The sequence below is a fragment of the Crocodylus siamensis genome, chromosome 1 (genome assembly GCF_052110815.1).
Source record: "Crocodylus siamensis isolate JL-2025a chromosome 1, ASM5211081v1, whole genome shotgun sequence".
In the NCBI taxonomy this organism is placed as follows: Eukaryota; Metazoa; Chordata; order Crocodylia; family Crocodylidae; genus Crocodylus; species Crocodylus siamensis.
The window spans coordinates 321797384-321819727 of NC_143395.1; the positions used below are offsets into that span (position 1 = coordinate 321797384).

At 38.5% G+C, this 22344-nt stretch overlaps 1 long non-coding RNA gene across 1 annotated transcript; it reads left to right on the forward strand.

Annotated features, from left to right (window-relative positions):
* The first annotated feature begins 20 nt into the window (after positions 1-20).
* LOC149874821 (uncharacterized) lies at positions 21-21907 on the forward strand. Its single transcript, XR_016438645.1, has 6 exons — positions 21-403; positions 2196-2305; positions 6149-6248; positions 11581-12541; positions 19183-19239; positions 19701-21907. It is a non-coding gene; the product is annotated as an uncharacterized LOC149874821 (long non-coding RNA).
* Positions 21908-22344: the final 437 nt, after the last annotated feature.

A 22344-nucleotide genomic window follows, 5' to 3' on the forward strand; every position in this document is an offset into this window, starting at 1 on the left:
CCTGGCCTCACATGCAGGCCCTGGTTGTCCTGAAGTTGGACAGCCTTGACCTATACACATGAATCTGGTTCTGGCACAAGAGATGAGATCAAAGTCCCCAAGGCCTCCTTTCTCTCAATAACCACATGACATATCCCCTTTCTCAAATATTGCAAAAGCTCAAATGCATAATGGAACTTTGAAGGATTTTGGAAGATTTGTGGCAAGAGAACAAGACAAGGGGCCAGGCAGAAAATGGGCTTCGTCTCATACGTGTCTACCTCCTGGTAGTAGATTTCTAGCTACAAATCTACTGACACATTAATTGCCAATTGCTGTCCTAACTTTCTTAGTATTGCAGTGAAATGGGGTTAATGTACAACTACACAGAGGGAGCTATGGCAGCCCACTAAAAAAGAGAAGGGTAAGTCTTCCATTAATTGTTTTTCTGAATCCTGGCTGTTTGTGGGATTTGAAGGACATGCCTCAAATTGATCTTACTAAAAGATTTCCTCATTAGGAACTTGGAGTAAACTTAGTATAGAGCTAGTTGGAAATTTTTTGGTAAAATGTTTTTTGGACAAAAGTGGTGTTTTCACTAAGACCAAAACATTTTTAACGTGTCAATTTTGATTTAAAAATCTAAAACAAAAAGTGAATTTTGTAATTTTGATTTTTTTTTGTAAACCTTGAATTTTAACTACTACTACAAATGACATATCATGAAATAATGAAAATGATATAACAAAAAATGAAACAGTACTTGTGACAAAATGTTATAATTCCAAAATGAACAATTTCTGAAACATATTTTTCATATTTTTGTGGCATTACAAAAATATTTGCTTTCTTGCTCACCTGAGAAATTGAATTGCATTTCTTTTAATTATCTTTCTAGTACTAACACGCTTTGCTCACTACTTTAATAACAAGTTATCATCAATATGATGAGTGCAAAAAAGAATTAAGTGATCCAGTCATCTTTTTATACGGTAACCCTGTCCACGCCTCTTGTCTTATATCATCTCTACTTTCATTATGTTATATTGTCTAAACAGGATTGTAAGTAGTTTTGAAGCCAGGACTATATGTTTTCTCTCTACAGTACTATGCCTACCTATTGTACTGTATAAAGTATATTGATGTTTAAAATATAAACTATCAGTATTATTTCCAATATCTTTTCTGTAACAAAAATCAGCACTTTCTCTATAAGTAGCATTATAAACAAAGGTGTACCTCAGCATGTCAGTAGCTGGGCTGCTGACAACTGAGATGGCAGCACAGTGGCTGCTGTTTTTTTGTGTTTCCTCCTGACTCAATGCCTGGGCTGGCACCACGGTCTCCCCACTTAGCTATGCTACTGATTATAAGTGACTCACAATCACCAAGGTTATACATAAAGTCAAAAGTAAGAAATGAAAAATAAAACTTCTCACTAAATCATCCCCGTTTTTGTACTGTACCTCCCTTTCCAATCCCCAGCTTCAAATTACTAAGCACAGCCACAGTCTGTATGCCTGCCTTTCACACTGTAAACGATTCAGGGCAGGAACTATAGCTTTCTGTATTCTACATGGTAATAATATATGGAACTGAAGAAATTGGTAGCTGTATCTCATTACACAAGTTAAATAGATGTTGTTTGTAATTAGCAATACACCATTTGTGAGTTAATAGTTTTTATGTTCAACAAAATGAAGAAAAGTGAAATGATTGTCTCCATTTATTATTACATTTGTCTTCCAATTCAAAATGTATTATTTAGCTAATAAAATCCTACACAAAGTACAGGCAAAGGGTGCACTTTTATGGTGCAAACAAAAAATATGAATTTCTTTCAGCCCATAAAGTCTAGAAGTCAATGAAGCAGGAATTAGGGTTAAATAAACAGATTAAAGAATGGGGCATAAGTGCATGATTAAAGTTAAGCACATACTGAAATGTTTTGCTGAACTGAGACTTATAGGGGAACACTGATCATTTTTAAATTTGCAAATCCTCCAGGTTAAAGTACCACTGATCCCAAAATGAGCGTATACATGACATCATGTTTTCAATTCTTATAAATATATAGCTGTTATTTTTAATAGAAATACAAATGCTTTCTTACTGTGTCCAATGGGATTCATTGTAATGACAGTCATTTCCATAATTTTCCAGCATAGTTAAGAGACAAAATACATTCTCTCTTTTTGTATCTTCTTATGGTTTAGAAACGTGGACTACATATGCTAGGCATATCAAGAGACTGAACAACTTCCACAGGAGATATCTGTGTAAGATTCTGAAAATCAAGCGGGAAGACAGAATACCAAACACTAAGGTAACTAGAGCATTCAAGACTGACACACTTAGAAACCACTATCAAGAAGTGCAATGGATTGACCATGTCAGAAGAACGAAAGAAGACCATATCCCCAAGAATATTTTATATGTGAGATTTAAAACATCTCTAGAAAGTGGGATTGCCCTCTACAGTGGTACAATAGTGCGTGCAAAAATTATATGAAATCATTCAACATCAGCTTAGAAAGCTGGGAGGAGTGCACAGAATCCTGTCCCATCTGGAAGGAACATCTGGCACTGGGTGCAGCTCAGTATGAAGTGGGTTTGATCCAGATGATGGAAGCAAAGTAAGAAAAAAGAAAGCAGCATGCTGTAAATCTGAACTTCAACACTGGCAACATATGGATCTATGAAACAATCTGTGTTGCTCTCTAATTGGGCATGTCAGACATAAACAGATTTACCAGCCATCTGACTATACCTCTTACATGTATAACATGATCCAGAGGATCATGGTATACTACTATGAGGTCTTCAAAATGTCTATCATACTTTGAGTACCAAAGAATATACAACATTCATATACAATATGTAAAACTTATCATCTGTTTGAAGACAATTCATGAGGAGAAAAAGTTAAATGTTAGATTTTTTTTTCTCAGTCATTACTTGTTTGGTCTGTTCTTATAACATGCAATCCAGTAAGGCTGTGTGAAGCTTTGGGTGCTAATTCGATTTGGAGGAGATTCAGCCCGATTCAGTGGCCGAATCTCTGAATCCAAATCAAATCAGGAGACCAATGAAAAGGTCTGAATCAATGCGAAGCTCTCTGAATTGATTCAGAAAAGATTCAGAGAGCTTCGGTGATTTTGGCAGTCCCTGCTATCTGCAGCAGGGAGCTGGACCCGGACTCCATGCTGGTAAGAAGGAGGCAGGGGAGGGTGGGCTGGAGGAGGGGGAAGAGGACCATGGGGGGATCCCTGCCAGGCCCCATCCCCTTCCTTCTCCTCCAGCTCCCTTGAGCACCCCCCCATGGCTGCCCCGCCCAGCCCCAGCTCCCAGCTCTTTAAAAAAAAGCCTTCATTCACTGGCTGCTGCCAGGTGGTGGGGTGACCCCTGCCACCCCCCACTGCCCCATGCTGTGTGGGTGGCTCTGCCATGAGCTCCCCAACCCCCACCCACTCTCCCAGCCTGCCCCATGGCTGCCCCACCTGGCCCTGGCCCTTTAAAAAAAAAATCTGCACTCACCAGCTGCTGCAGTGGCCTTGGGGCTTCTGGGGGTTTGTGGAAGAGCCCCACACATGCGCGAGGTAGTGGGGGGCAGCAGGGATCCAAATCCAAAGCAAATACTAGCCACTTCACACAGGCCTACAATACAGTATTATGTATGTACAGTATATGAGGGACAGTGTTGAAATTATGTCTGGAAATGTGTATTACTACTGCTTTCAAATATTTTAAGGATAAACATAAAATGTTAGTGTTTGAGGATGTCAGTCATGCATTTCTGTGACAGCTTACTCAAGCTTTTATTATTGTATGCTTTAAATGTTGTATTTCCAAGGTAAATCACAACTCCCATGAATTTAATCACAGTTAATTTGTTTGACTATGAAATATGTAATGCCACCTTGTAAACATTATGCTTTGATGTATGGAAGTATTATTTTAAATATTTATCCACTTTCTCACACCAAAGTTCTCTACAGCTACGTGGTTCTCAAGCTGCCTTAGGTCTCATCTACATTATAGCAGCCAGGCACCTATCTAACTTAAAGAAGCTGGTTAGAATCCCTCAAGAAACCAATTGTGAATTGAAAGATTGGAGCTATCTACCATATCCCATCCTGCCCCATCCATGCTATTTTCTTTTCCTAATAAACCTGTACAGCAAGGGATGCAGGTAATATAGAAGTTGGCTCTGCTTTATACTGGCAGACATCCCCCAACCCAAGGATTTCTCTGGTTGCTGTGGCCAGATTCCTGATATTCAGGCCTCCAGCACACATTACAGATTATTCATATGTTAAATAGTAACCCAGCCCCATGTGCAACTCTATTCAAGGTGTTATAATATAGTAAACAAGCTACAAGATGATTCCACATTATATGTGAAATAATTTGTGGAATTACTTTGGCTAGGGACAGGCATTACACATAAACCAGTTTAAGTGATCAGAAACTGGCTTAAACTTGTAACAGAACAGATGTTCAGTGCATATAAACCAGTTTGAAAATGGCTGAAACTGGTTTGAGATAAACTTGGTTGAATGTAGTATCAGACTCAACTGAGTTGGCTCAAACCAGTTTCTGTCCCAGACCGCTTGCTGGTTTAAGATAAGTCAGACTCCCCCAGCATCCCCACATGCTCTCTGGGCTGTGCAGGGCTCTGTGCTCCACAGCAAGTTTGGCCCTTCCCCTCTGCTCCCTGGCTGCAGGTCCAGCAGAGATTTGCAGGCACAGAGAGTCTGCCTGGCTTCTCCCTGCTAAACAGGGATTATCCCCTCCCCCATCCCTCTGCCTTACACAGACACCTCAGCATTAGCTAGCAGACCACATGCTGGCTATGGTTTGTGCTGTGTGAGACAACAAAGGCAGACAGGCTTTTTGGAGCTAATCAATAGGTAGCTTAATGTGCTTCCTTGGAAAAGCTGTTTAAAAGAGCTTGGTGAGAGGCTTTGTTTTCTTAATGGGTTGATAAACACTGAGTTAGGGGTGATAAACAATCCCTGCTGGGCTGCTCAGGAGCAGGGGAATAATCAGAGCATCCTGGCCATGGCCCCCTCAGCTCAGCACTATGAAGCAAAGGGAGGGCTGCTCTAGCACCCCCTGGCTTCTAGCCTGAGCCACTGTAGGCATGTGCCTGCATTTTTAGAATGACAAGGGAATGTCTATCTACCTCCAAATTCATTCACGCTATGCAGGTTAGACTAACCTCCAAAGATTGAATCAATTCAGGCACAGGCTTTTTGAATGTCTGTCCCTAGCCTTTGTGGCTCATTTGTATCACATCTTAATGTGGACATGTGGCCATGCCCTGGGAGCTGCATAAACCATCTGTGCCACTGAGCTGGGTGGCACATGTGATTTTATAGCTCACTACACTGAGACCTTTTAAAACCATGTGTGCTGCTCTGATGGGCAGCGCACATACTTTTATATCTCCCATGCACCAAGCTGATTGTTGGCTGGGGCTGGGGGCTGGTTTGGTTCCCAGCCCTGACTGACAACCAGCTGATTGGTTTCATCTTGCTGATACAAGGAGAGCCAGGGCTCCTGAGCTCGGGTTCCCCCTACACCAGCAAGTAAGACATGATTGGGACCAATCCTTGATCTCAAAATTGTGCATCCTGTCATACACATATGGTACGGCAGGAGGCACGATTGTTGGGATCAGGGATCAGATCCTATATTGTCTTAAAGTAAGCATGTCTATCAAGGGCCCCAGGCAGCACAAAGACACCTGTCTAGACCAGAAACAGGTTACGCTTCACAAGACAAACATCACTTCACATGAAATAATTCCTTCCAATGATTACATTGAACATATATATGCACAGGACGTTATGAAGAGTCTGATAATATACACAGTCTGATTATCAGACTGATAATGTGTAAACTGTGGTCCCATTTTCTACTCCTGACTATTTCCAGGCACAGTATGTGTCATTTGGATTTTTATCTACCTGATTGAAATCACTGGGAATGCTTACATAAATGAGGTGACTTACATGAGTTTCCTCTCATGTCATTCAAATTCCCTTTTGTAGTCTTCAAGTACTATACATAGTATATTATTATAACAAATAGTCTACTTTTCCATATGATCAGGAACTTGAATAGACCATCCACTCAGCCACTTTTCCCATTGTATTTTCAGCCCTTTCCACAGTTCTAAGCACTGGAGGAGATGAGAGGAGCAAAATAAGGATGAAAGACCTAAAGGACTTGAAGATGGCTAGAATTTTCCAAAGGGGATGGTACTGAACACACAGTTGCAAACAATTCTTATACAATAGGAATAAAATAAAGCAGGAAAAGATTGCTATGGGTGCACCAGAGTTTTTTTAGAGACTGGCAATGAAATGAGAGTCACATAAAAAGGAGATATTACAGTTACCAGGAAAATGCATTATAATACATACACATAGGAGCCAAGTTAGAAGTCAAAGATACAAATTAAAAGACTATTAGGATGTAAAATGTAATGAGAATTGTTTATTCACTATTTAAGGAGAAAGAAAATGACAAAGGATCAAGAAGGCCTGTTACTTGCCAGAGAGAAAGCAAGTAACAGACCCAAGGAGACTCTTCTACTAGGAGGAAGATGGCCAGAGCACAGGAGCCAAATAACAGCAAAGAAAAGTAAAAAATTGATGAGGTAGAAAAGATTTGAAAGGAGAAGGGGAGCTAATGAGATGCATAGACACAAAAAAGCTGTTTCCGACCACTGCATCTGTAAAGAGCAAAGCTTTTGCACAAAACAATAGTGACAATAGTGAGTGTAGAGAATGATCTTTAAAATAATTAAATGAAATCCTCTGAGAGTGTCATTTCCAACAGTAATAGGGTGAGTATATGAGGAACTCCCCTTTCTAGCCATAGGCATTTTTACGCAACCTCTGGCTGGGACTCGCATAAAAACTCAAAAACAGAAAGACAGCTTGCACAAAATCAGTAAGTAGGGAGCAGCTACTCATTCAGTAGCCAAAAGGATAGTTTTTCACACAGACCATTTTCCTACATTCTTACCCACAAACATCTCTCCATTTGTGCTAATAGATTATTCATATCTCTGCCAATTGCAGAATATATCTGTTCAGAGACGACTTCTATCCATACTGGCACCAGCATGGAGTTTGCAGTGTTTCTGCTTTTCAGAGATTAAAAAGAAAAGGAAAAAAAAGTGTGTAGGCCAAGAAGTAATAGAATGTATGATACAGCTTAACAGAATAGGACTAATATACTGCCTCAGTTATCTGATACCATATGCTGAGGTAAGATACCCATATGGAAATACATCATTTATGAAGGTATGGGTTGCAATTATAAGTTTTTTTGCCATTTATGGGGGAATTTATAAAGAACTATTTTATGAACTTGCCATTATAACTGAAACTATTCTATTTCTTATGGGACTGTAAAGTTTAAATTGTGGGTTATTAACATATTAATGAAATCAGATTGTCCTCGTCTTCTTAGAATAATGACTGAAATGGACATATAGCATGAGTTGTATGGCAAATGTATAGTAGGAAAAAGCCTATCTCCTTAAGAAATGACAATCCAAATAAACTGACCCTTTCCCAAAATAGAGGCAAAAGGAATTATTAGCTCCATTTTACTGACTCAGGAATTTGCTGATGAAACTTTTTTCTTTGGAAAATATGGTTTCATCAGCACCAAAACTGCTTGAAGGAAAGGACTAATTTTGATGAATCTCCAGATTTAAAAAACTGGATAGAGGTTCTGAAATCATTGAAATATCCAGTTTTTATATCTTTAAAGTGAGAAAATTATTTTCCGGTTCAAAGGAACTCATTTTGAAATTTTAGTTTATGTAACAGCTTAAAACTGAAATAAAATGTTTTCAAATGATTGAAACAAAATATTTCCACTGACCTAATCCGGGTTTTGTTCAGATTGCTAGTTCACAAATATTTTGACTTGATTGGAAAAAAGAAATCAAAACTTTCACAGCATAGGAAAACCAGCTTGAGTACTTGAGGTGAAATGTTATGCAGAGCTAAAAATTCATCCCAGTCCAATACCTTAAATACAAGATCATCTTTCCTCTTTGAAAACCATAACAAATATATTCCTCCAGTCTTCAATAACCCAGTAAATCAAACCCATGAACTGGAAATACCTTCTAGTAGTAGTACACTTACTAGAGACAGGCAACATTCAAGCTGATGAAGCTAGAAAGACTTACCTTTCTACAGTTAGGCAAAAATAACCTTATTTATCTGAGCCAACATAGATGGACTCTAAAGAATGAAATATTAAAAGTAAAATAATACCATATCTGTACTTACAGCTTAGTTCACATTAATATAAATATGCAAATTCAAAATCAAAATTAAGTATGTTCATGTGAGCGAGACCTGAGAATGAATAGATTCCTCTATGGACAAGAAAATAGCATAGATGAGTGGAAATCAGACTTACAACCTGAATGGTGTGGGTCTTTCAATTCTCTGAATTTTACCGAACAAGAAGGTTTTGCATCTGCTCTCTACTTATGAAATTAACATAGTATCTATTTTCCCCACAAGGCATATATATGTCTCCTTTTTAAATAATATCTTACATAGTGCAAAGCCTTTTATACTAAAGGAAAAAAAGTTTTACAAACAGTATGCCTGTTGGAGCTGATGTAAGAGTAGAAATTTTTTCTAACATTGATTCAAATTTTTAGCAGAATTTTTATTTGAACATACCCTGAACACTGTCTTGCCTTCCATGAACATTCAACCTCTTAAGTTTTACTGAGACAAACACTTATGAATGGTGACTATTAAGGCAATACTTTAATATGCAGTGAAAGTAAATTCTGAACTGTACAATCAATTATTGTATTGGAAATCGGCATTGCGTTGGCTACTCACATGGATCACCAGAAAACCGAAACAATACCACGTGACTTGTATAACTTAAAAGTTCAAATATTAAATATTAAAAAACAAAGAGATACAGAGAGAGAGAGAGAGAAAGCATTATCAAACGTCAGATTTGAGAATGTTGCAATTTGTTAGTGGAGATTTTCCAAACAGATAAAGAATAAAAAAATCAATAACTCATGTATTTGACACACATTGTAAAATAATGGCTCTTAGTACTATTTAAGGTATCACTTCCCACATTATTTAAATAAGCCAACTAAGACATGACAGAAGCAAGACAGCAAGTTGATTACTCAGTAGAAGAAGGAAAAATTATGACTAAGGGGCCAGATTCAATGAAGAATGCAGACATCTAAAATTCAGTTGCCATAATGATCTTGTAGCAGTGATGGTCTAGAATTATGCAAGAGGCAAGGATTTCTTAGGGCAATATCTTTTATAAGATCTGAAGAAGAATGCCTTGGATTTGAAAGCTTGTCTAAATATCCCAACTACACAGTAGGTGCATTTACATGTGTCTCTGACTGCAGTAAATGTTGTTACTGTGCAGTCCCAGTGGCACACAGGGTGTTTCTGACCCTACAGTACAGTAACAAGATACTGCGCAGTAGCTCGTTGCTACTGAGCAGTAGCATCAGCATTCCAGTTTGTGCCCACCAATGCTACATCACTGTAGCAATGAGCTACTGTGACCTTGCATCTTGTGTAGATGCACCTAGTTTGTCTTGTAAAAGATATCACCTAAAAACCATTACCTCTTGCCATAATGGCAACTTCTGGGTACCTGTTCCCCCGTCACTGGAATCCAGAACTTTAAATAGTGCCTTGAGGAGAAGTAGGGGCTTCAGAAAAAGATCCAAAACAGCTCTCTGGGGGTATTAAAAATTCTCTGTTACCCTTCATAAAAGCAAAAGTTTACCTCAATACCACTCAATTACAGCTCTAGGCAATACTGTACTGTGATGCATGGAGTTCTCTCTGCATGCACTGCCTATCTCCCAATAACTAGTCGTGTTACTGCAAGTGTACCAATAAGCTGTGCTGAGCTCTGAGGGGTAGAGCGTATTGGCTTACAGGCATAACCACAATAAGGCTTCTTGTTTAGGAGTGTACATAGAAGAAGCACAGCTCCTCGGTATGCCGGGTACCATAATTGAGCAGTAGAGACATACCCTACGGCAAACCTTCACTTTTTATGTAAAGTGCAGTAGAATTTTTAACATCCATGCAGAGCAGACAGCTTCTCTCTGTGTAGCTCTCATTCAAAACAACCCACACACAGTAAATTCCATGCAACCATAATTATCTATAAGAGTCAGACTTAGCACTTTATGTTTTCACGGTGCTCTACAAACATTAAACTTGAACTAATTAGTAGGTCTGTATGAATAACTGATGTTTCAATTTTGCTGGCAGCTCTGAAATTAAAAAAAAAACAAGCTAAAAGAATGTTTCATTTAGTTTTCAAGCTTTTATTTACATTTTTAAATACAATTAAAATAAATTTGAAAGGGGCTATCAATTAAAATAAAATATTTTTCATTTTGAAAACATCAAAATGAATGGTTTTGAATACAAAAATCTAATATTTTGTTTAAAAACCCTTGAACCACAGTTTTTAAATCTGTTTTTTACTGAATGATTTCCTGAGATCAACACAAATTTGCAAAATGTTTTACTTGAACTAATTTGCATTTTTGGTGGAGGAAGACGTTTTGGATGAAAAATGTCTCCTTATTCTGTGAATGAATCCCTATGAAATCCATGTGAAATAGGCAACTGTACATTGTTGTGTCCATTTTGCAGATGGTAATCTAAAGCAGAAAGGCATGACCAACTTTCCCAGGAGAAGGATCAATGCCAGAACCAGATCAGAATTTAAGAAATCAGTTCTCAAACTACCCCCTTCTGCCTCTGAATGATCAAGAACTGGGATGGATCTTTTAACCTTCTAACCCCAGATGCCACAGATACAAGAAACCTTAAACCTAATTTTCTCTCCACGAAAGTTACCAGAATACATCAAAGTAGCTTACAAGTGAAAACTGAAAACTGGGGCCATTGCAAAGGGACAGGAAAGCAGTTGCATCTGACTAGTTGAGACCTTCCCAAGTAAAAGAGAACTCTGCAGTGGCATAAAACTCCCTTAGTTGCCCTCTAAATCACACTTTGCGCATCACCCTTGATCTGTGACACAAAGCACGTGGGGTAGGTGCACAGTCAAAGCATACTGTTTTCTAGTTATACTCAGTTAGCCTACTCAGTCTCTATTGGGAATGGAAGTAGCTGATGTAAACAAGAGCAGCCTCTGGCGTGCTTTAATTTATGGGGGATAAAACGCCATCCTGAGATTCAAGGAGCCAGATAAGCCAATGCTAGTCAGGCATCCTACCCTGTTGGTTCAAAAAAATATATAAGCCTTCAGCTTTTATGAGCCATCAAAAGACAGAACAGTGGTGGTTTCACTGTTTTAGACTGAAGTCAGATGGAAGGCAGGGTGGCAGAGATTGACTGATTTAGCAAGGCATGGACTTTCATAGGCATCAACCTAGTTCAGTAGAGGTAATGTAGAAGATACTTTTGTGGCACATATTTTATGCATGTTTTTGACTTGTCATTATTAGATCATTATTATGTATACCTCAGGGTCACTATTATATATACCTCACTATTATATTTACCTCAGGTCTTGTCAAGGGTCCTTTCTCGGGAACCCCCAAAGAGGAAAGCATATCTTCAGGAGGAGAGCTACATTACTTCCCTGCTATCTGGTATTACTTGGTAGACGTAACAGTATGAATACCTGGTTGGCTATCAATATGAGGTGTAGTGCAGCCACTAGATGCGTAACAAAATTATTACAAGGCATTTTTTTAATTTGTAGCGTATTAGCAAATATTTTTCTGTCAGTTAAAGAAAACGTGATTTGAATGAAGTATTATATGTACAAGCATTCCATCAGATTTGTAATTAGTACTATTTGTATATGAATGGAAAAATATTTGAGATGTGTCTATGCCCTAGTTAGATTTATTCATGACCATGAGCATCCCTGTTTAGAAAATTAGAGGATTCCGATACCTCCTTGACCAGTTAATATGTTTTTTTATGTACTTTGAAACTAAAAATATTGTACCTATTGTATAGTCAGTAGAAAGTGGTTAAATGCAGGACAGAAAAAATAAGGGGAAAGATAATGAATTATAGTAAGTGTTTTGCCTGCTAGTAAACAATCAGTTGACTATAGGTAGGCTGAGAATTCTGGAGTCTAGTTAATGTGTATTATTGACTAATGTACAGTATATAAACATATTATATATAAAATAAATGATAGAATACATGTATGCACACATAATGTACCTTTCCATCAGTATATAACATATTTAATGATCTATTTTGCATAATAAAATCGGTCAACATAGTTCTTTACTTTGTTTTACATCAGTATGACCTGACTCCAGTGAAACAATATTAATGTAACAGTGTAGAATCATGCTCGCTGTAACTGTGCATTATGTTTTTTGTATCCCATTTTCCCATCTTGCATGTGTCCCATCTTGTCTTCGCCCCGATCATGCAAGCTGATCCACATAGTAAGATTCTGTTCCTACCTCCAGCGGCATGGAAGTCCATGCAATGCCACTCAGGTATGAGGAATCTGGTTGTGTCTGTATGACACAGGATCTGGGCTTTAGCTGTTAAGTTATGTGGGACCAGGATTGAGTGTGCCTATCAAGCAGGATGTCAATCCTCATTGTGTTCTCTCAGCTCTACTGAAATAGAAATACATGAATGAACTAATTGGACACTTTAAAAATGAACCAGAGAAATAAAGTGAGAAATAACGTGAGTCTGTTCCTCCTTGTCTACAATATTTCATAAGGTGCCATTTCAGAGAAAGCATCTGGACATTGTGGGCCAGACTGTGATCCCCTGTGTACTGGTAGGCACTAGACTAGTTTAACTGATGCATTATTCCCTATGTGCTCTTGCTAACCTCTTTTGGGGATAGGTTCTGAGGCCATTCCACATGCACAGCTCCCATGAAGTTTCATGTTTCAGCTGCCAAACTGGGCCCTAGGCTCGGGTGCAGAACAAGCGCAGCTTCCCAATCCCACATTTCTGATCCCATTAATATAATAATATTTTTAAGCATGGCTCATGCAGGATCACACCCCAGGCTGGAATGAAAAGCCTGAATAAAAAGGGCATCGAATGAAAATACTTTGCAGCTGCCAAGTGTTTTAGCATAAGACTAGTTCCAGTGTTTTATTTTAAAATGTCTTGTAGTGAAATAAAAAATGTTATTCATTACTGCCTGGAGTAAGATTTCATGGCATGTTATATTCTGAAGTAGTTACCACTTTGTTACTGATATGGGATGGTGAAACATCACTCCAGACTCACTTCACTGTACTTTATGTAACCGATCAGTATGTGGAAACCTGCAAGTCCTCTATTCAGTTTGGTAAACATGGGCTTGTCTGTCACTTCTCATTGTTCTTCCTCAAAGTACAGTCGCCACCTTATCTGGCAACAGCTTTCTTAAAGAGTGTACCTCATGTGAAATAATCTCTCACCACTGAGGCCACTATTTCCTTAACACAAGAAGGAACATTTATCTTGCTGTTAATGGTTAATTAATTTTGAAAATGTATATTACTACACAATAAAAAAAAGAAAGAAAAAGCCAAGCTGGACAATAGAGCAAAATGTCCCTTCTTCAAATTGACTCCTATTTAGTTCTTCCAATGTCATCCAAAACACAGATAACTTTTCTTTCATGAATTGTTCTCCTGAATGATTTATACATGTTGTGTTATCTGAGGCCCTTTCCAGGTCCCCTTGTGGTTTCAGCCAGCCATCAGCTGCATAATTGTTAATTTTAACACTATAAAAGGTTCTGATGCCGAGGAGATAAAGCGTTGGTGGAAGAATTAATTGAAATGTATCTTCCAATCACACTGGTTCCCTACTTCCAGTTTCATAAAAATTATACATTGGATTTGAGGTTAAAATAAATTTACATTTGCGCTACCCATACAGCTTTAGGACTAGTAGAAAATAGATAAGTTAATTGTTTCCAAAACCCATAAAAGGTTTACCCTGAGAATAATTCCGGGCAGTCTACTGTTCATAGCCCACAGCACAGTGAGCAGCCATACAGAGGATTCTTCCCAAGCTACAGCAGACATAATTGGTCAGGAGATATGTGACAGGAGTCTTTTACAACAGCAGGAGATAGACTGACAGAAAAAGAACTCAAGCTCCACCAGTATTTAATCTGGATATTAAACACTCTATGCTTCCTAGAGCTACTAATATTTTTTTCAGATGTTTACTCTGTGCTTATGTGCTTGAAGTGAAGTATTATGAAGTAAAGCCACCAGTTTTTGATTCTTTAATTTACATTTTTATTATAAGTATATAAATGCATACAAAACACGTAAAATTAGTTTTAAAGGGCATTTGGAGGACCATAGTTTGGATAAATGAGTTCAGAGATCATTGAATTTGTGTTTAATTTACAGTTAGAGGTATGAAAAAGATTACCCTATTTTAACTCACTACCCCAAAATGTCTCAAGCATATTGGGTGCAGTTCAGTTGGACCTTTGTTTTAGGATCATTGCTGTTACACAAATAACTCGTCAGGTTCTTGAGATTCTAGGTTTCCTTGTATATTATTCTCTTCAATTTTTTGTAGTTTTTGTTTTGGGAAGGGGAAAAAAGGGTACATCTACAAGAGAGGTTTACTGCACAGTTGACTAATTAGCTGCACGTTAAATGTCTTGGGATCTACATGTGCCCCAATTAGGCTGAACTAAACTAATTTACTCTGGAGCAAGATAGTACTCGCATACAAGTAAATACAAGTACTATCCTGCTGTAGAATAAAGAACTTCACAGCAGTGCATGTGTAAATGATGGAGGGGCTGGCTGGGGCACAAGAGTGCTTTGGGGGCGCTGCCTGCTGGTTAGCCTGTGCTGAAGCTACCTCATGTCCCATCCAGCCTCTCCGCAGCACTTTGAGCAAAGGGGAACAGCTCCGGGGTGGCAGGTTGACCCCCAGAGCCCCCTGCCAGCCGGGGCTATTCTGACTTGGCTTTATGTGCTGTGTTTGAATAAATTGTGGAGCTTATTCCTCCGGAGTTACTTGTGAAGCTTATTGCTCCAGAGTTAATTGTGCATGTTCAAATGGCATACCCAGGAGCAATGCAGTAAGCTCCACAATTCATTCATGTGCAGTACTAGCATGTGTAGATGTGCCCAGGGAGAAGCAGGCTGAAACCACTGTTTCAGGCCTCAAAGTCTGGGCTAATGCCTCGTCCATAATTTTTGGTACACTTCCCCCAAATAAAGCCTCTTCCTTGCAATAGTCAGCATGCATAAAAATGAACTGTATATTATCTTCTAGACATATAGTCAATGCTGTTCCATAAACCAAAGGATGTTTTAGGAGAGGAGAATTGAACCCTAAGAGAATTGTCTTAGAAACCTAAGCATTTTTTTCTTTTGGTTTGGTGGGGTTTTTTTGTTTGTTTATTTGGGGGGGGGGGCGGTGTTCCGGTACTGTATCCTATTTCTTCTTTAAGTATACAGGGGTTAGATGTTAGGGTGCATTAATGCCCTAACATTTTACCTCTAGAAACCTTAGTTCAAATTGTGTTTAGATCAGGTGAAAAGGACTATAGTGGTTGATGTCAGTAGATGCTTGTCCATTCAACAAAAAATACCACATTTTAACTCCAAGATTATAGGATCTGAAAGCATCAACAAACTGAGGCAAGGGTGGACTAGTAGAATCAGAGGGAAAGCTTGCTCCACACATGCATACAGTGTGCATAGATTTAGTCAGTTTTATGAGTCCCTACTTCCATGAATATGAAATTCAACAAATACAGTATACAAAAAGAATGGTATTAGAATCTGCTTTATGCTAAGATGCATTATCGCTTGAATAACATTTTATTGCTTAGTAAAATACTCAATATTTTCCCTCACTATTAGGTCTCTCACTGAAAATAATAGCATGTTAGTTGTTTCAAGTCACAGAGCAGATTCAAGGATTATGTGTCTATAATTTTAGGACACAAAGGCACAGAGCCCAAAAGCAAACAAAGATGCCAACTGAGCTGGGAACATACTTAGATATTACATAGTGTATTATATTAAGAACATAAGAGTGTCATCTAAAGCTTTCCTCAGTAAAGCTCAAGTACGGCATATGGGGCCAGAAGCGGGCAAAGTTTACTCATTATTATTTGTGGGATATAATTCCCATTTCTCAGCAATCCATGTCTTTAATTGCATTTTCTTTATAAGATGAATGTAGTTAGGTAGAACTGTAGGCAGAATTACAATGCAGCAATTGAGCACCCATGATTTTCTAAGCCTGGGATATTGGGTATTTAATTTTGCTTTTAAATGCATACTGTGGTGGGCACTTATGCACACAATAGAAAAGGAGATATGTCCCAATCAGTTTATAAGATAGTATGAAGAAAATTCATAATAGAGCAACCAGATATATAAATAGCATAATACAAAGGAACCTAATCTACTGCAAAGCTATAATTCAATCCTTCTACAACACAAGTGCAGACCTAAACTGGCTTATGAATAGCACAAGAATGCATAGACAGAACCATATAACCTTGGTGAAATGGAAAACCTTGAAATATTATTTATCATTATTACTTCATTTTTAAAAAGACAGAAAAAAATCTAATGATTATATAAAAATATACATTAGCAAATGCTAATTTGAAATGGAATATATGAGACAAAGGATAAGGTTCACTCTCTCACTGTCTCTCATTCTCTAGCCCCCTTTCCACGCCACTACCCTTATCCTTTTTTCTTTTTCTCTCCATCTGTGTGTGTTGATGTAAGAGGGAGTGAGAAAATGAATATTAAACATAAGCAGTTAAATTTTGTTCTGAGTTATTTCTTGTGCATCTCCACTGATTTCAAGTCACTGGGGATGCATCTGTTACCCTCTTTGACCTGAGATTTTAACCAAAGTTTGGTGCCCTGGGGGTTGTTTCCATTAGGAGAAGAAATCAGGACTGGAGTTGGGTATCTTTGATGCAACCTTGTTTGACAACAAGAAGTGTACAAAAGTCTGTTTCCCTGAGCACAGGATGAACTCCTAATGGGAGACAGTTTCTTTGCTAACTGTTCCAAGCCCCCTTCAGACAGCACTCAGCCCAAAAGCTCTCTCACTAGAATTTTCTTATGGCTATGTATGCAGGACTTGTTTGCATTGTATTTGGCTTTCTCCTTCTTCTCTGGGTTTTTATTGTGTTTTCCTGATTCTAACAACCCTTCCACCTCTCCCCCCGCACCACACACACTTAAACTAATACCTAGAAAAGTCCCTTTGCCATGTGGTTTGAATTCCAGAGCAGCCCTGCATGCGCTTTGGCGTCATGCCTGCGAGTGAACTGGAGGTTATTATCATTTATTTAAGAAAACAATATATTTGTGTTATTAGGCCTAAAGGAAACAAGGGCTGTCTGTTTCTTAAAACTAGCTCAAAAGAAAAGTAAGGTTTACACCCACCATCTGGCTGAGCTTCAGTGATGCTTCACCAAGCCTACAAGGATGCGAGAGATAATGAGTATTTTCAGAAGAAAAGATGGACTCTTATTTTTACATAACTGACATAGCATATGACAGTCCTTTTGAAGAAGTTAAACTGATAAAGTGTAAATAAATACGAAGGTTTGCAAATGGTAATGGCTTTGGAGTTTTGGAAACCATCAGTAGAAACATCATTAGGGTCTCTCTTGCTTGTTCTCTCTCTCTCTCTCTCTCTCTCTCTCTCTCTCTCTCTCTCTCTTAGTTACCCAATATTCCTGTCCCACTTGGGAAAGAACTGGTAGTTGAGACAATTAATTCAGTGAGTCAAACCTAAAGAAACCAGGCAGTCAGATAGGATAGACAGCTATAATCTCAGTAAGCATAAATGCTCAAGGCTTGTCTACATAGGGAATACTTAGGAAAGTTCTGATGAATGAACTAAAAGTGTGAAATTAATGTGCATAAATTAAAGTGCATTAAGCTCCCATAAGGATAGTCTCATTCAGAAGTGAAGTGGCCTTAGTTCACTGTGGCTTAATCTCGAGGATTAAGCTACAGGAAACTAAGACCACTTCACTTTTGAATAAGAGCTTCAACACAGGGGTTTAACGTGCTTTAACTGCACACCTTCAGTTAATTTGTCTTAACTCCCCACGTAGATAAGCCCTTGCTGAAGAATATCTCATATATTTTGTAACTGTGAAGACCAAATGTAAATTTTAAGTGAATTTTCCATAGGCCCATACATATATTACAAGATGGATGTGTTGAGGTGGTAAACCTATTTTATTGGTCTGTCCCTGAAGGCTAAAGGAAGCTGAAACCAATTCAGCATGGGGCAGTGGTACAAGAAGACAGTGGTACAGCCTATAGACCAGTGATTCTCAATTTTTTTTTCCAAGAGAAATGAGCTCAGCTCCAAGACTTTCACATATCCTGGAGACAATGGGAACATTTCTTAGCTAGAATAAATCAGTGTGGGGCCATTGAGTTCAGAAGAACCACATCAGCCACCTGGGCCAGTGTGTTCATAGTTGTAAAATATTAGATATTAGTCAAATAATCACAAAACAAATACAACTACACTGGTTTTACTAGAGCAGCTTTTAATGCCATGGAGGAGCTTGTTCAAGTGCACACCATCAACACAGCTCTGGAAAGGCCTGAAGGCAAGTTGTCAGGAGTCATGGACAACCAAGAATTTAGAGGTGCCTAGTGACATGGGGACCTGTGAGGAGATGGCTGTGGGAAGCAGCTTGGTGTGGTTGGAGGCTTTGTAGAGGGAAGAAGGCAGAGAATGCCTGAAGTCTTGGAGGGTTGTTTGGAGGGGTAAGATGCTGAAGCAGCTTCAGCCCCATTCTACCCCTGATATCCATCTCCCCAAACAGAATCCCTCTTGCATGCAGCTATATTTTCTTATATCCAAAATAGCCTCAGACCCTATTTATACATGGCACATATAGCAGACCCAATTCCATAGATTGAGAAAATGTGTTATAAACAAATCTCTAAAGTGGCTTAGGTAAATTTCTAATTATTGATCCATTGGCTCCCAAACACCTTTCTCCAAAGAGTTGTCCTCATAAGCAGACAGAGTATATAAATGCCTGGTAAGTGTCAAGAAACATGGCTAAAATGCTAGGGCAACAGTTATTCACTGAGTGTGACTGATTTTGAAATCCTGTGCCCTGGTAGTACAGGAAGAAGAGGATGGTGTCTTCTCCCTCCGCATCATCTCTGTCAGTGGAACTACTCAGGTGAACAGATTTATTAATTGTTGCAGATACCTTTCTATAGCTAAACTATGTGTTTCTGTCTGTGTGGTGTTTTCACTTTACTTCCTAGATGTATTTGCACACATCTAGGCAGGAGTGGATCTGGAGAGGGGAAGGGGGAAATGCAGTGGTACAGTTGCACCCCACTTTTATTTCTGCTCCACCCAAACTTTAAACCAACTGTCTGGAAGGGGCAGTGGCATTACTATTCAGGCAGCACTGAGGGAGTCAATTGACTTCAAGGCTCCTTAACAGGGGTGGACAAAATGCGGCCCAGGGGCTCCTAAAAAATTTAGAAAATTAATAGTTATCTGCCCCCAGCTGCCTGTCATGCAGCCCTTGATGGCTTGCCAAAACTCAGTAAGTGGCCCTCCACGCAAAATAATTACCTGCCCCTACCTTATAATCTACCTGATTCCTGCTAATTTCTCTTCATTCCACAGGTGTTAATGGCCCTCTTTCCTTTTTAATGCTCTTGACGTTCTTCTCATCAGAATATCCTTTCTTCTGCAATGTTGCTGACGGTTCACTATTCCTGATGGTAGCTATGTATTTCACAGCTCTACAGACTGTTTTTAGCTCTAACTAAAAGCCTTAACTCAGATATAGTAATATTAAGTGAGGAGTAGAAATGGCTGATAGTGAACTATTGGAGCTGCTATCGAGAAGCTAGATTTTGAGTTACACTTCTAAATAAAACATATGCATTTAACTATAATGACTACAGAACTAATGAGACAATACGGTTGACTATTTTGACTATTTTTGCTTAATTTGTTGTGGTTTTTAAACTTAATATTTTATATAGCAAATTAGTGCACATTGCAATAGTTTTATTTTTGCTTTGATCTCAAATGGAACTATATAGCCCATGGCCCTTAGCAAACTAGCAAAGCTTCTAGTTTTTTCCTTTAACTGGGAAAAATATGTGATAATGGACTGCACCATCTGCACTCCCCTTTGCAAAACCCTAGATCCGCCCATGGATTCAGTTGATTTTTTGGCATCCATGAATACAAAACTGTCTCTATCAATGACAAATGTTGGAATTTGTTTTGCATGAGTTTTTGATATTGCTAGTCAATGAGGTTCTAGAAGTGTTTTGGGAGTTTCTTACTTCTGAATAATATGTGAGTTAGACCTTTTTCTCTCTTATCGTATAAAAACCTTTGGTGAGGTATTGGTTTATTTGTTGGTGGGGATCATCATCATTACATCTCTTTAGGAAGGTAAGAGGAAGAAGACATCTTTTTTAATTAAAAGAAATGCTAGAACCTTGTTCAAGGACACCTCTCTCAATGTTGATAATCTCAGTCTCCGATTTTACTTCTTGAAGAAAGCTATGTATAAAGTTGTACTGACACATTGTGGCATCGCAGGTCACTTCACATATGGCCTATGAGCTATCAGAAATGTAAGAGGTATGACAATACTGCTGCTTATTTGTGCCTTTTGTATTTGGGTCCCGTGCTCAAGGAGCTGCATTTCCAAGTCATTTCCAGGCTTCAGATGGAGTTTTAACTGATGTGTTAAACAGAATTAATCCTGGTTATCTCAGAGACAGCTTGTGCAAAATTACAAAAATTCAACATGATATCAAAACTAACAATCCTTATTAAATATTACAGATGATTGGAAACAAGCATTTTACAAAAAGAGACCTCAGCTTTAATATTGGCTTTCCCTATTATCTGCCAGAATCCAGGCTTTTTGTGGGTGAGAGGACTGAATGGCTAGAACATAATGGATGAGTCTGAGTTCAGGGTGGGGATCCAGGAGTTTTAGTTCTAAATCTTGGTTCATTTTGTAAAGGTTGCTCATTTACCCACATTTCTGGATTGGCTCACTTTAAACTAATTTTTTAAAAAAAGAAAGAAATGCATGAAGAATAAATAAATAAATAATCTGGGCCCTAGGATCTGAGCAGTTCAGAGAGGTTTATTATCAGCACATATCCACCTGCTAAGATTATTTGTCAGGCACATATAATACCTGCAGAGATCATACCCAATACTCTTTAAACCTCTATATTGAGATTCAAGTGCATGTGGAATGGAAAACAAATACTATTTAATTCAATTAGATTGTGCCGAAAAGGAGCAAGAAAGAAAATACAAAGAGACTTCAAGCTAGTTGTCTGCCTAAATTTTAGCCACAAATGTCTCCATGATTATGTTACCTATTGAAATGTTTTCTCCTATAATGTTAGAATGATTAGGTCTGAACATTACACAAAGACTAAAGTTTCAGTATATTTTGTATTGTGAGGGAAATATCTGAGATTCCCTATCATGTTCAGTCCTGTATAGATAGTTACTTTTATTAAATTGGCAGGAATCACTCCTGTGACTCTCAATGATGACATTAGTGTTTAGGCATTTGTATGTCTAAGCACTTATATAAGTAACCATATACATACATTAGCTTAGTCTGTTTAATATTCTGCATATGTTATATCTTTTCCCTTGATTAAACAAAAAAAGAAAAAAGGAAAGAAAAAAAAGCTTGACTGCCTGAAGGGAACCTGACTGTATTAATTTATTGTTTTGTCTTAAAACACTATGAGCTGTGAGCCAAAATAAACTAATTGCATCTTTTTACTTTGAGGTAAAAATCTTATGTGAAACTTGTCTGTCTTTCAAAAAAGCCCCATCAGAATCAAAGTACCTATAAACATTTGTTGTGAAGGGGATTGTATTAACACATCTAGAAGAGACAAACTCATAGGGTTTCTTTCTCATATAATGTAAACAATTTTTATCCTTTCTTTCCATCTAGTGTTAATAAGAATTACACACCTAAGCTAAATCCAGACAAGTGCAGCTGTGCAGTATGTGGAGCTGCAGACCCATCTGCATGCAGTGCCCCACACTGCACATTCAAGCATTCCCCATGCTGCTACCTTGCAGCGCAATGGTGGGGGTTGACCCCAGGAGAACCTGGGGTCAAAAAAACCGGTACAAAGAGAAAGCATGGCGGTAACGTGTTCCACCCAAAACTGGAGCCTGGCCTGCTGGAGCCACGCTCCAGATGCTGGCCAGGCTCCCTGCTGCAGGAGTACGGCAGCTGTAGCTCTCCCAGGCCCCC